The sequence below is a fragment of the Triticum dicoccoides genome, chromosome 1B, assembly GCF_002162155.2.
Source record: "Triticum dicoccoides isolate Atlit2015 ecotype Zavitan chromosome 1B, WEW_v2.0, whole genome shotgun sequence".
In the NCBI taxonomy this organism is placed as follows: domain Eukaryota; kingdom Viridiplantae; phylum Streptophyta; class Magnoliopsida; order Poales; family Poaceae; genus Triticum; species Triticum dicoccoides.
The window spans coordinates 432819913-432835633 of NC_041381.1; positions in this window are offsets into that span (position 1 = coordinate 432819913).

Below are 15721 nucleotides of genomic sequence, written 5' to 3' on the forward strand. Positions count from 1 at the left end.
CGATCAGCTTCAGTTAGCAGCAGTAGCGAAGGAATTGCTCGATCGGATTCAGTTAATAGCCATCGATCGATCGATCGGGTTCAGTAACACGTAGCATGCAGTGCAATCGCTCGGGTTCAGTTAGAGCCCAACGCCTCGCTCGGGTTTAGTTAGAGCCAACGCCTCGCACACACGCGCGTACGTGTACAAGAGAAACGCGCATCGCTCACCCCCGACCTCCCACCGTAACCGGGAACTCCCCAAAATTTTCCTTGCCCTCGCTTCTACCACAGTTTTTCTGTCATGGACGGCCCAAAGAATGTCATGCAGCTACGTCTCCGGCCCGCCCAGGACGAAAAGCCCATTTTGTGTCATGATTTTTTGTCATAGAAGTAGGAGCCCACCACATCTATGATGATATCGATGTAGGACCTTGAAGTATGTCTAGAGGGGGGGTGATTAGATGACTTGACCAATTAAAAACTTAACCTTTTCCCAATTTTAGACTTTGGCAGATTTTAGCTACCTTTGCACAAATCAAGCAATCTTCACACAATTCAAGCAAGCATGCAAAGAGTATATGAGCAGCAGAAATTAAAGCATGCAACTTGCAAGAATGTAAAGGGAAGGGTTTGGAGGATTCAAACGCAATTGGAGACACGGATGTTTTTGTCGTGGTTCTGATAGGTGGTGCTATCGTACCTCCACGTTGATGGAGACTTCAACCCACGAAGGGTAACGGTTGCACGAGTCCACGGAGGGCTCCCCCCAAGAAGGGTCCACGAAGAAGCAACCTTGTCTATCCCACCATGGTCGTCGCCCATGAAGGACTTGCCTCACTAGCGGTAGATCTTCACGAAGTAGGCGATCTCCTTGCCCTTACAAACTCCTTGGTTCAACTCCACAATCTTGTCGGAGGCTCCCAAGTGACACCTAGCCAATCTAGGAGACACCACTCTCCAAGAAGTAACAAATGGTGCGTTGATGATGAACTCCTTGCTCTTGTGCTTCAAATGATAGTCTCCCCAACACTCAACTCTCTCTCATAGGATTTGGATATGGTGGAAAGAAGATTTGAGTGGAAAGCAACTTGGGGAAGGCTACAGATCAAGATTCATATGGTAGGAATGGAATATCTTGGTCTCAACACATGAGTAGGTAGTCTCTCCCAGAAATGGTAAGTTGGAAGTGTAGGTTTGTTTTGATGGCTCTCTCCACAAATGAAGAGGAAGTGGAGGGGTATATATAGCCTCCACACAAAATCTAACCGTTACACACAATTTACCAATCTCAGTGGGACCAAATCAGCAAACTTGGTCGGACCGATATGGTTAGGGTTAGGGCATAACGTAATCTTGGTGAGACCAATTACACAAACTTGGTGAGACCGATTTTGGTAATTAGCTAACCAGAGAGTTGGTCAGGTAAACTCTGCGGGACCGATTTGCTCGTTTCGATGAGACCAAAATATTATGAAAGGGAAACAGAGAGTTTACATTGCAATCTCGGTGGGACCGATCGCTCACTTCGGTTAGACCAAAACGTTACGAAGGGAAACAGAGAGATTACAATCCCATCTCGGTGAGACCGAGATCCCTATCGGTGAGACCGATTTGCCTAGGGTTTGTGGCAGTGGCTATGACATCTGAACTCGGTGGCACCGGATAGAAAGAATCGGTGGGACCGATTTTGACTTTAGGTTTAGGTCATATGTGGATATGAGAAAGTAGTTGAGGGTTTTTGGAGCATATCACTAAGCACTTGAAGCAAGAAGCTCATTAAGCAACACCTCATCCCTCCTTGATAGTATTGGCTTTTCCTATAGACTCAATGTGATCTTGGATCACTAAAATACAAAATGTAGAGTCTTGAGCTTTTGAGCTTGAGCCAATCCTTTTGTCCTTAATATTTTGAGGGGTCCACTTTCATCATCCATGCCATGCCATTCATTGAGATTTCCTGAAATATTTGTCTTGGAATAGTATTAGCTCAATGAGCTATATGTTGATATGAATTACCAAAACCACCTAGGGATAGTTGCACTTTCAATCTCCCCCTTTTTGGTATTTGATGACAACATATAGATCAAAGCTTCGACAAATGATAATAAGATTGAAAAACATCATCGCTTTGAGAAGTATGTGATAAGCAAGAGCTCCCCCTAAATTTGTGCATAGTTTAAGATTTGCTTTGGACTGCAAATGCACAAGGAGTTAGGCTCATGGGTTACTCTTCCATGTCACATACATCTTGGTGGAGCGCTCAAAATAATAAAGATTGAATACATGCACTCATCACCAAGCAAAGTGAATGACCATATAAAGATAAGTGGGATAATGTCATCTAACAAGCATAAGTGTAGCTTATGACCAAACACATGATCATCAATGTCTCAGAGATAATAGCATAGTATCTCAAGCAAGCAAAAGCAAACAAAGTTCAACCAAGAAGACAGAAGAGAACAAAAGCAAACTCTCTCTCTCTCTCTAAGCCTATGATGTACATTTTTCTCCCCCTTTGGCAACAAGTTACCAAAAAGTTCCTAGAAAATGCATAGTACTATATCGTCTCTCAGGCTTGGTCTTCAGTTCGTGGTGTAGAGATGGATCCTTGCATGAAGACTTCAATTGATGTGGATGGAGCTGAAGGAGTTGGTGCTGGAGCTGGTTGCACTGGAGCTGTAGCTGGTGCAGATGAAGTGGCTCTGGTGTCTGTCACTGGCTCTACAGCTGATCTCTGAGCTCGAGGCACTCTGGCAAATGCATCAGTAGTTGTCCTGCCCTTCCTCTCCTGCGTGTCATCCTGTAGCTGCTCCACAACTGACTGAATCTCAGTTACTTTGACATCTAAATCATAGAATTTTTGTTCCATCATTCTTTCCAGGCTCTCCTGGTTTTGAGTTAGGGTGGCCAACCCCTTCTCAATCCTCAGAGTTGATGCTATCAAGTAACCAAGTTGGTCCTGCTTGCTCTTCAAAAAGTATTCAGATGCCTCCTCTAGAGTTGGCATCTTGGCAACCTTCTCTTTCTTTGCTTTCTCCTTCTTCTCTTGAGCTGGCACTAATGATGGTTCATCCTCATTCATGACAACTTGATTGTCCTCAAAATCTGGATAGAGAACAAAGTGTTCCTTATCCAACAGATATTTACCTGTGCCCATATTTGAGTTGATCAGCTCCTAGATTTGTGGGGCATATCCACAACTTTTCTTTTGGTCTGCTGCTGTCCTCTTGACAGTCTCAACTATGAGGCTCATGACCTTGAATCTCTGTGGCACATCAAAAATGTGAAGCATATTAATTGCATGCCCTCTGATCATGTTGTGGTCACCTGACTTGGGCAAAAGAGTGTGCCTAAGAATCTAATTGATTGTTGGCAGCCCTGACAGAAGAAAGTGGACAGACCCAAACTTGAAAGTTTCAAGGGCCTTGTCTGGGATCTCCTTGTACATATGGGACATGGAATTGTGATCCTTCTTCTTCTTGGAGTAGACATCCAAGTCATCTTCCTTCTCCTCTGGGGCATTAATCAGATTGGCCCATTCCTCAATAGTTGATTGGTACCTTGTACCTTCAGACATCTAGATAATTCTGCCATCAGGATAAAAATGAGTTGTAGAGTAGAATTGCATAACTAGCTCATCATTCCAGTTTGTGAACTTCTGTCCAAGAAACTCATCAACTCCACAAGCCTTAAAGCTATCATATACTCCTGGGTAGTGATCCTCATTTTCCTTTATGAATTTCCAGTCCACCCACCTCATGTCACAGACTATGGGCTTCTTATCCAACAACACAGTCTCATAGAAGTCCTGTTGTTCCTTAGTGTGGAACCTGTAATCTACAGCAGTTCTTCTCCTGATTGCGTATGGATCAGACAATCTCTACTGCCTGAGCCCTGCATCCTTCCTCAGCTTCATATTCTCAGCCACTGGATGAGCATCATTGTGGTCTGGAATCTTGGGTTTGAGCTTCCTTTGGACTTGTCCTTCATCATCTTCCTTAGCAGCAACTTCAGGCACTGGGGCCTTGTTCTTCTCAGCAGCTGGTATACTCCTGGTATTCCTCTTAGGTGCTGATTTGGCCTTGGAGGCAGCTTTGGGTGCTTCTTTGGGCTTTGATGTTGCAGCCCCTGACTTTATGGCATCACCCATCAACTTCTGTGCCTTGGGTGCTGGTGCAACAACCTCTTCTTCCTCCAACTCTTCCATCATAGAAGGTTGTCCAACAACTCTGGCCATGGTCTTTCCGACCCTTTCCTTTCCCTTCTTTCGTTCTGCAGCTGGCTCCTTGGGATCAGGTTTCTCTGGTTCTTGTGTTGATCCTCTGACCTTCAGCATATGTGTCCTCTTGGCAGGGACCTTCCTATTCAGTCCAGGCTTTGTGGTCTTAGCTGAGCCATACTCCTTTTTGAGCACTACTTTCTTGGAAGTAGCCTCATCTTCAGCTGCCACATATCCTCATCCTCTGAGTCTGAGGTTGTCTTCCTTCTTGCTCTTGTGGCTGCTTTTGGCAAATTGCTAGGAGTACTTCTGCTGCCATCATCTAAGGAACTAGAGGGACTAGTGCCCTCACTCATGTGAATCTGCTCTTCTTCCCTGTTCTGGCTATCACTTTGGTCTGACATGATGAGAACTCTGACTGTTGACCCTGCGAATAGTTATGGATGAGATAGAATGGATGAGCATCACAAAATGCAGAGATTTTTGCAAAAGAATGATTCAAAAAACTTAGTTTTAGTTTTCCACAGAAAGTATTTCGGATCAACCGATTTTCAAACTCGGTGATACCGAAGCAGCTTTGGAACCTAAACTAGTGATCTCAGTTAGACCGAGTCACAGTTCGGTGGCACCGAGACTGCTAGGGTTTCACTGAGTCCTAAAATCGGTCACACCGATTAGCAATTCTCGGTCAGGCCGAGAGTTACTAGTGCAATGGCGTTAGCCGAATCAGTGGGACCGAGTTTTTCAACTCGGTGGGTCCGAGATGGTTTCAGCGGAAACCTAACCCTAAATTTTCAAATCGCATCTATTCTACGGATTGTTTTGACTGGATAGGTGTGTTTCAATCGTGGCAAGAATCATAATGTACACAATGTGTTGAGAATCAGACGAGGATATCACTGTGAACGAGTTCATACCCTAATTCGGTGATGAACTCACTACGGCGGCAACAGCGGGGATGAATTCCATTGAGGGCGGCGGAGACCAGCGACAGGAGGCGGCTGGCGACAAAGTCGACGATCCGGAGACCTAGAAGGCAGAGCGAGCTATGCGCGAGCGAGAGGTTTGGAGAAAGTTTTCCAAAATTTTGCTCGTGTGTATATATATAGCCTGACACTATCGGTGTGACCGAGTTGAACAACTCGGTGGCACCGAGATGCATAACTGTTGATAGTTACAGCAACTCGGTGAGACCGAAAAGTTTGAATCGGTTGCACCGAGATTGAAAACCTAGATCGACTTAGTGATCATGGTATGACCGAAATGGAAGAATCGGTCAGACCGAAACACACAAAGAAGTTTAAGTCTATGACGAATCGGGGACTCCGAGTGCTCCTCACACAGAGTGGTTCAAATCTGACTTGATCAAATTTTGTGATGTAGCATGAATAGAGTTTGAGACAAGAAAAGCATAGATAGCTAGAGAAGGTTCTTAGGCATTCTTGTCCATCCACTTGGCAAAAGAAAAAGAAACAAATCAATCAAAGCAACAAGTGAATGTCCTCGAATGAGTTAAATATGCAACCAACATGCTCACACAATAAGATGGCAAATGAAATATGTGGCAAAGCATGCACAACCAATTCTAGCATCTATCAAACAATTGGCGATGACTAGGTCATCTATATATGAGTATATTGACTTAGGAGTCAAATGAGAACATTTGATCATAGGTCATACTCATCGTTTAAGATCAAGTAGGGTTACCACTTTTACATAATGCATTGATGTGTTCACATCATTAGAGTTGCTTTTGACTCAATTCTTAGAGTTAAGCTCCCCCTAGATGTGAGATACCCCCTTAGAGGGATGAACTAACCTTGGGTTTTGTCGATGATGACTTCATGTAGGTGTTGAAGATGTGGATGCTTAATGTTGATGTAGATCATTTGGAGCAATCCTTTGGAGTGAGTTGCACTTTCAATACCTACATGGGTTAGTCCCACAAGGAACAAACAAGAATATCCATAGACATAGAGTGATGCACACACAAGATGATGTCCAAGAAAACATTAGGTTACCTTGTCCCTTGCCTTACCAACATGAGGGTTTGTGACTCCTTGAACTAGTGCAAGATATGGAAGTTGATTGCACTTGTCCTTGCCATAATGATATGAGTGAAGAATGTTGGCGGAGTCACCCTCAAGAACTCTCTAGTTCTTCTTTTTCGAGATCCACATCATCTTGATGGGAATCCTTGGAGTTGCAGTTGTACTTGATGAAGTAGAACTTGACGTAGTCTTGGGAACCCACTTGACCAAGGCCTTAGGTGCTTCTTCAAATGCATTAATCTCCTCTTGAAGCTTGTCCTTGCCTTTGCTCTTGTGGTCTTGTGGTGGAAGATCATCTTGTGCTTGTGTTCCCTTCAAGGAAGTAGGATCATACTTCTCTTGTTGAGGAACAAACTTCATCTTGGGGTATTGATCTTCTTCCCACTCAACTCCATTGGCATTGAACTTTCGTTCAAAACCAACACCTTGATTCTTCCGGTGCCTTCCTTGCTTGCGTACAATTTCCTTGAATTGCTTACTCCCAGCAAGGGTTTTGTAAACACCTTTCTCTATAATTCCCTTCAATAAGCTATTTTCTTGCTCAAGTGTAACTTGGCTAAGAGAATCATTAGTGGAATCAAGAGAACTACTAGAAGCAACAATATTGGATTTAGCATTATTATTGTTACTACTACTAGAGGAAGAATCTTTATTGTTCTTGTTACTAGACTTGACTTGAGGCATGTAAGTAGATAAGAGTAAACGCTTGGCAATGTAAGAAGAACTTTTCTTGCGAAGATCATCATTGATTGCCTTTAAGAACTCATGCTCTTGCTCAAGATTGAGCTTTTCAAAGCGTAACTTCTCATGAGTCCTCAAAAGTTCTCGATGATCCCCTAAGATAGTTTCATGAGCTAACTTAAGAGTGTTTAGTTCTTTAGTTAAAAGCTCAATCTTCTCCTTATCATTGTCATTCGTTTTATCTTGTTTAGCAGATTAATTGACGTTTCATCACTAGAGTTGTCAATAAGTAAATCATCATCACCTAACAAGTCATCTTCATCACTATTGAAATCAACATACTCGGGATGAGTTACCTTGAGGCCTTTAGCCATGAAGCATCTTCCAATTCCTTCATTTGGTGAATCAAATATGTCGTAGGAGTTGGTCGACACAAGTGCTAGACCGGCAACACCTTCATCTTGAGTATGTTCGGAGTCGGAGTGATAGCTTCTCTCGGAGTGATGTTCAGAGTCGGAACCGGATACCCATTCACCAACATGAGCTTGATGTCTTTGTTTTGTGTAGATCTTTGATGACTTGTCCTTCCTTTCCGAATCCTTGCTTCTCCGGGATGTTCTTCGTTCATAATGATCATCTCTACTCCTTCTCTCTCTTGGTGGTGATTCTTCCCTTCTACTTCTTTTCTTGGGAGAATCTTCTCTTCTCTTGTAGGGTGTCGTACACTCATTGGAATAATGTCCGGGTCTCCCAAAATTGTAGCAATTGCGCTCTCGACTGGAAGATCTTTTGTCATTGTAGGACCTTGACTTAGAGCTTCTTTCTTTGCTTCTACTCTTGTAGAATTTGTTGAAATTCTTCACCATTAAGCTCAATTCTTCATTGAAGGTTTGTTTATCACTTTATGATGTAGGAGCTTCACATGAGGCTTTGTAAGCACCACTTGACTTGTTGTGAAGTTCCTCTTTATCCTTGAGTGACATCTCATGAGCAACGATTCTACCAATGACTTCCGTTGGCTTGAGATTCTTGTAATTGGGCATCATTTGAATCAATGTGCACACGGTATCATACTTTCCATCCAATGCTCTTAGGATTTTCTTGATGATGAATCTGTCGGTCATCTCTTCACTTCCTAAGCCATCAATCTCATTTGTGATAAGAGCAAGCCTAGAGTACATTTCAGCGACACCTTCACCATCCTTCATTTTGAAATTGTCAATCTGACTTTGGAGCACATCCAACTTGGATTCCTTGACGGAGTCGGTACCTTCATGCATATCAATCAAAGTATCCCAAATTTCCTTTGCATTCTCAAGACGGCTGATTTTGTTGAATTCTTCAGGGCATAATCGGTTGAAGAGAATATCACAAGCTTGAGCGTTGTATTGCAGCATCTTTAATTCATCCGCACTAGCTTCACGGTTTGGTTCCCTCCCATCAAAGAATTCACCTTGCAAGCCAATACACACAATAGCCCAAACGGCGGGGTTATGTCCGAGAATATGCATTTTAATCTTATGCTTCCAACTAGCAAAATTAGTACCATCAAAGTAAGGACCTCTACGGTGATAATTTCCCTCGCTAGATGCCATACTCTCCTAGGTTGTGAAACCAAGGCTATGACCACCAAAAGCTATGGAATTCAAAGCAAATGGAGACCAAGGCTCTGATACCACTTGTAGGACCTTGAAGTATGTCCAGAGGGGGGTGATTAGACTAGTTGACCAATTAAAAACTTAACCTTTTCCCAATTTTAGACTTTGGCAGATTTTAGCTATCTTTGCACAAGTCAAGCAATCTTCACACAATTCAAGCAAGCATGCAAAGAGTATATGAGCAGCGGAAATTAAAGCATGCAACTTGCAAGAATGTAAAGGGAAGGGTTTGGAGGATTCAAACGCATTTGGAGACACGGATGTTTTTGTCGTGGTTCCAATAGGTGGTGCTATCATACCTCCACGTTGATGGAGACTTCAACCCACGAAGGGTAACGGTTGCGCGAGTCCACGGAGGGCTCCAGCCAAGAAGGGTCCACGAAGAAGCAACCTTGTCTATCCCACCATGGCCGTCGCCCAAGAAGGACTTGCCTCACTAGCGGTAGATCTTCACGAAGTAGGCGATCTCCTTGCCCTTACAAACTCCTTGGTTCAACTCCACAATCTTGTCGGAGGCTCCCAAGTGACACCTAGCCAATCTAGGAGACACCACTCTCCAAGAAGTAACAAATGGTGCGTTGATGATGAACTCCTTGCTCTTGTGCTTCAAATGATAGTCTCCCCAACACTCAACTCTCTCTCATAGGATTTGGATCTGGTGGAAAGAAGATTTGAGTGGAAAGCAACTTGGGGAAGGCTAGAGATCAAGATTCATATGGTAGGAATGGAATATCTTGGTCTCAACACGTGAGTAGGTAGTTCTCTCTCAGAAATGGTAAGTTGGAAGTGTAGGTTTGTTCTGATGGCTCTCTCCATGAATGAAGAGAAGGTGGAGGGGGTATATATAGCCTCCACAAAAAATCTAACCGTTGCACACAATTTACCAATCTCGGTGGGACCGAATCAGCAAACTTGGTCAGACCGATATGGTTAGGGTTAGGGCATAACGTAATCTCGGTGAAACCGATTACACAAACTCGGTGAGACCAATTTTGGTAATTAGCTAACCAGAGAGTTGGTCAGGTAAACTCGGTGGGACCGATTCGCTCTTTTCAGTGAGACCGAAATGTTACGGAAGGGAAACAGAGAGTTTACATTGGAATCTCGGTGGGACCGATCGCTCACTTCGGTTAGACCGAAACGTTACAAAGGGAAATAGAGAGATTACAATCCCATCTCGGTGAGACCGAGATCCCTATTGGTGAGACCGATTTTCCTATGGTTTGTGGCAGTGGCTATGACATCTGAACTCGGTGGCGCCGGATAGAAAGAATCGGTGGGACCGATTTTGAATTTAGGTTTAGGTCATACGTGGATATGAGAAAGTAGTTGAGGGTTTTTGGAGCATATCACTAAGCACTTGAAGCAAGAAGCTCATTAAGCAACACCTCATCCCTCCTTGATAGTATTGGCTTTTCCTATAGACTCAATGTGATCTTGGATCAGTAAAATATAAAATGTAGAGTCTTGAGCTTTTGAGCTTGAGCCAATCCTTTTGTCCTTAATATTTTGAGGGATCCACTTTCATCATCCATGCCATGCCATTCATTGAGCTTTCCTGAAATATTTGTCTTGGAATAGTATTAGCTCAATGAGCTATATGTTGATATGAATTACCAAAACCACCTAGGGATAGTTGCACTTTCAGGTTTTGTCACAATTATCGTCATAGAAGTGTCATATGTATGACAGAAAAAAGTTTGGTTCGGCCCAAAATGTCACGGATGTGTCTTTTTTTGTAGTGGTAGTAGTAGTTTAGATCGTTTGTGTGAACCTTGTTTGATATTGAGTGGTGTGAATCGATTGTATTTGCCTCATATGCATATGGGTAGTGAAATCTCTCTTAGAACTTATTCTATTCTGTTTTCTCACCCCCTCTAACCCATTAGATGCCTCCGAGATGTGACACCGGATTTGTTTTCCCGCAGGAGCACACCCAGATGATCCAACAACAGAATGCCTTGATGCAGATGTTAGTCCAAAACCAGAACCAAGGCAACAACAACAACAACCACCCACCACCACCACCCCCTGTTGACAACCTAGCCCGCTTTCTGAGGTTGAATCCGCCGGTGTTCTCTAGCAACACCGACCCGATTGTTGCAGATGATTGGCTCTGCAAGATTAGAAGGGAGCTAACCACTGCTGGATGCACGGATGCGGAGAGAGTGCGCTTTGCCGCACATCAGCTTGATGGGCCCGCAACCCCTTGGTGGGAGAATTTCACCACCACTTACCCCATAGCTACAGTTACATGGGATCAGTTTCAGCAGGCCTTCTGCACCGCACATGTTTCAGCTGCAGCCATGAGTTTAAAGAAGTGTGAGTTTTGCAACTTACGCCAAGGGAGTCGTACAGTGGGACAGTATGTGGATGAGTTCATCAAGTTAGCACGCTATGCCCTAGATGATGTGGCCACAGATGCCGTGAAGCAGGAGAAGTTTCGTGAGGGACTCAATGATGAGCTAAGTATGCAGCTGATGGTGGCAACCTTCAACAACTACCAGGAGTTGGTAGACAGGGCCCTCATAATAGAGGGCAAGCAACAGCAGATTGACAATCGCAAGTGGAAGTATGGATAGGGAAGGTACACTTCTGGAGCTCAGCAGAAGCCTCGCTACTCTCTGTACTCGAGAGGACATACTCATAACCATGAAGGACATTCTCACAATGGAGGAAGTTCACACAACCACAGTGGCCCTAAGAATGGAAATGGTAATGGAGGAAGCAACAGTCAGAGCCGTTCCAACCCCGCGATGCCCGCCAAGAAGGATCTGAGTCACATTACTTGTTTCAAGTGCGGGAAGACCGGACACTACGACACTGAATGTTCTGAAGCAAAGAATGGAAATGGCAACGGAAGTTCTGGAAAGAAGCCCAACCCTTTCACCAGAGGTCAGGTGAACCACGTCAGTGTGGAGGAGATTGAGGTGCAGCCCGACACAAATGCCGGTAAGTTTATGGTTAATGCATTTACAACCCTTGTTCTTTTTGATACTGGTGCATCTCATTCATTCATATCAAGGGGATTTGTGGATAAGTTTAAGTTGCCAACCGTAGCCCTTAAGTCACCTATGTTAGTAAGTTCTCCAGGAGCAGAGTATATGGCTAGTCGGGGATGTTATTAGTTGCCAATAACCAGAGGTAGACATGTTTTCCTCACCGACCTTATTGTCTTGGAGTCATAAGGATTGGACGTGATCCTAGGCATGGATTGGCTATCCAAGTTTGAGGGAAACATTGATTGCGCCAGTAAATCAATTCTTCTTACCGCCCAAGAGGGAAAAATGATCAAGTATGTGTCTAGGCATGCGCTGAGGAGGACTCAAGTGAATTCCCTATCGGGAGTGGTTCAGGAGGAAGTATCAGGGGTGAAGTATTATACCGATGTATTTCCGGAGGAGTTACCAAGCATGCCACCAGATCGAGATATTGAGTTTTTGGTTGAGTTGTTGCCAGGCACTGGACCGATATCAAAGAGACCATATTGGATGCCCGCAAATGATATGGAAGAAATTAAGAAACAGATTAAGGAGTTACTGGAGAAAGGTTATATTCGACCAAGCTCGTCACCTTGGGGAGCCCCAGTGCTTCTAGTTGAGAAGAAGGATGGATCTTTGAGGATGGTTGTTGATTATCATGCGCTGAATGAGGTGATGATCAAGAACAAATACCCTCTGCCAATGATCAATGATTTGTTTGACCAGCTGCAGGGAGCTAAGGTTTTCTCCAAGATCGACCTTCGGTCAGGTTATCACCAGCTGAAGATCCGAGAGCAGGATATACCTAAGGCGGCTTTTACCACAAGGTATGGGCTATATGAGTATACAGTTATGTCATTTGGTTTGACTAATGCCCCTGCCTATTTCATGAGTATGATGAACAAGGTGTTCATGGCATTCTTGGACAAGTTCGTTGTGGTTTTCATTGATGACATATTGGTCTACTCGAAGAATGAAGATGAGCATAAGGAACATTTGCGCTTGATTCTTGAGAAGCTCAGGGAACATCAGTTGTATGTCAATTTCATCAAATGTGAGTTTTGGTTGAAGGAAGTTGGATTTCTCGGACATGTTATATCAGGAGAAGGAATAGCAGTAGACCCTACCAAGGTTGCATTCGTCACTGAGTGGTTGGCACCCACCTCAGTTGGAGAGATCAAAAGTTTTCTTGGACTCGCAGGTTATTATCGGAGATTTATTAAGAATTTTTCCAAGATTGCGAAGCCCTTGACGGAGTTATTGAAGAAGGACACCAAATTTAAATGGATTGAGGATTGTGAGACCAGTTTCCAGGAGTTGAAGAAACATTTGGTTACAGCTCCAATGTTGATTCTCCCGGACATACGCAAGGATTTCCATGTCTATTGCGACACCTCACATTAGGGACTTGGAGGCGTTCTTATGCAGGATGGAAGAGTTGTTTCATATGCCTCATGACAGCTTCGACCTCATGAGTTGAATTATGCTACACATGATTTGGAGTTAGCAGCCGTAGTGCATGCGCTCAAGACATGGAGACACTTTCTCATCGGTAACTGTTGTGATGTTTACACAGATCATAAGAGTTTGAAGTACATCTTCACACAGAAGGAGTCGAAACTCAAGCAAAGGACATGGTTGGAGCTCATAAAGGATTATGACATGAGATTGCATTATCATCCAGGAAAGGCCAATGTCGTAGCAGATGCGTTGAGCCGCAAGAGTTATGCTAACACGCTCATAACCGGAGTATTACCTCAGGAGTTAGCCGATGATCTTCGAGAACTACACTTGGAGATAGTTCCGAGAGGTTATGTTGCAGCATTGGAAATGCAGTCCACTTTACTGGGAAAGATCCGAGAAGCCCAGAAGATGGACAAGGAGATTGCGGAGATAAAAGAAACGATGAGTAAAGGAAAGGCTAAAGGTTTTCGTGAGGATGAGCACGAAACTTTAAGGTTTGAAGATCGTATATATGTGCCTAATGACCCTATAGTCAGGAAGTTAATTCTTCAGGAGGCTCATGATTCGCCTTATTCGATTCACCCAGGAAACACCAAGATGTATCTGGATTTGAAGGAGAGTTTCTGGTGGACAGGAATGAAGAAAGATATTGCAGAGTATGTGGCAATATGCGATGTATGTCAGAGAGTTAAGGCAGAGCATCAGAAACCAGCAGGGTTCCTTCAACCTTTGCACATACCCCAATGGAAGTGGGATAAACTCGGCATGGATTTTATCACTGGATTAGCCATGACTCATTCAGGCTATGATTCTATCTGGGTTGTAGTTGATCGCTTGACCGAGGTAGCCCATTTCATCCCTGTGAAGACAACTTATACGAGTGCTAAGTTGGCGAAGATATACATGACCTAGATCGTATGTATGCATGGAGTTCCGAGGACCATCGTATCAGATAGAGGAACATAGTTTACTTCAAAGTTTTGGAATCAGTTGCACGAAACTTTGGGTACCAGGCTAGAGTTCAGTACAACTTTTCATCCACAGACAAATGGACAGACCGAGAGAGTCAATCAGATTCTGGAGGACATGTTGAGAGCTTGTGCACTAGATTATGGATCTAGTTGGTATGATAATTTTCCTTATGCAGAGTTCTCCTATAACAACAATTATCAAACCAGTTTGAAGATGGCCCCTTTCAAAGCCTTGTACGGAAGGAGGTGCAGGACACCATCATCATGGGATGAAGTTGGAGATCGATAGTTGTTCGGACCAGATTTAATCAGAGATTCTGAAGAGAAGGTCAAGTTGATTCGTGATAGACTCAAGATAGCCCAGTCCAGGCAGAAGAGTTATGCAGATACCAAACGCAAGGAGGTAGCCTACGAAGTAGGAGACAAAGCATATCTTCGTGCGTCCCCACTTCGAGGAGTTAAGCGATTTGGAGTCAAGGGAAAGCTAGCACCATGATTTGTGGGACCATGCAGAGTTTTGGAATGCATGGGAGTAGTTGCCTACTAGTTGGAATTACCCGAAGGATTGTCAGGAGTTCATGATGTATTTCATGTTTCCCAGTTGAAGAAGTGCCACGCAGAGATGGCCGACACTCCTCTGAGAGATACAGTGCCACTAGAAGCGATTCAGTTGGATAGTGATCTGACCTATGAGGAGAAACCCGTTAAGATTCTCGAGTTTTCCAGCCAAGTTACACGCAACAAAGTCATCAAATTTTGCAAAGTTCAGTGGAGCCACCATACCGAGGAGGAAGCCACCTGGGAGTGAGAAGAAGACCTCCGCAAGGACCACCCACACCTTTTTGCTGACCAACCCGAATCTCGAGGGCGAGATCCATCTTAAGGGGGGTAGGTTTGTAACATCACAATTTTTAGTTTGGATGTTATACATAGATCATTCATATGCATCCATGATTTATTGCATTTTGTTGTTTGTTTTAGTTGCATTTTGATCCAAGGGGCCTTAAGCAACTCAAGGACCAATTTGAGAGAGTTGGAGGTTTCACAAAAATCCAATTTTGATTTATCAAAATTTGGTAATTGGATCAAATTGTTTTTCAAAATTCTTTTTCCAAATATTTTTAAAAAAAATAATGAGAGAAGATCAAATGACTTCATCAATTGAGTAGTAAAATATATTAGAAATTGAATTTTGAATTTTGGAGAGTTTATTTGATTTTATTCGCTAGTTTATTTATTTGTTAGAGGAGTAATTAGTACTGAAATGTTTGTTTTTAGTTTAGGCATTTAGGTCCACAAAAATGTTCACGAGGTCAATAATAAGGCCATTTAGCTACGTGAATTTTTCTGGAATTTTTAGAGTTATATTTATATTTATTTTTTGTGTTTTTAGTCTTTGGAAAAATTGTTTTAAAAAAAAGGTTCCGAACTGGGCCGGCCCAGCTCAAGCCAGGCCGCAGCCCAGCTCCCGCACCGCCACCGCCGCTGGCTCGGGATAGAGTCCCGAGCAGACTCCGCCGCCGCCGCCGATCGGGAGTCCGGCTCGGACTCCCAAGTTCGCCCGCCGCCGATGCCCCTTCCCCAAGCAGCACCCCCTACACCTATATATAGCGCCCCGCCCCCTCTCTTCCCACATCAGCCGCCGCCGCCGTCCTCGACTAGGGCCGCCGCCGCACTTGCCGCGCCGCCGCAAGGCGCCGCGCCGCAGCGCTGCC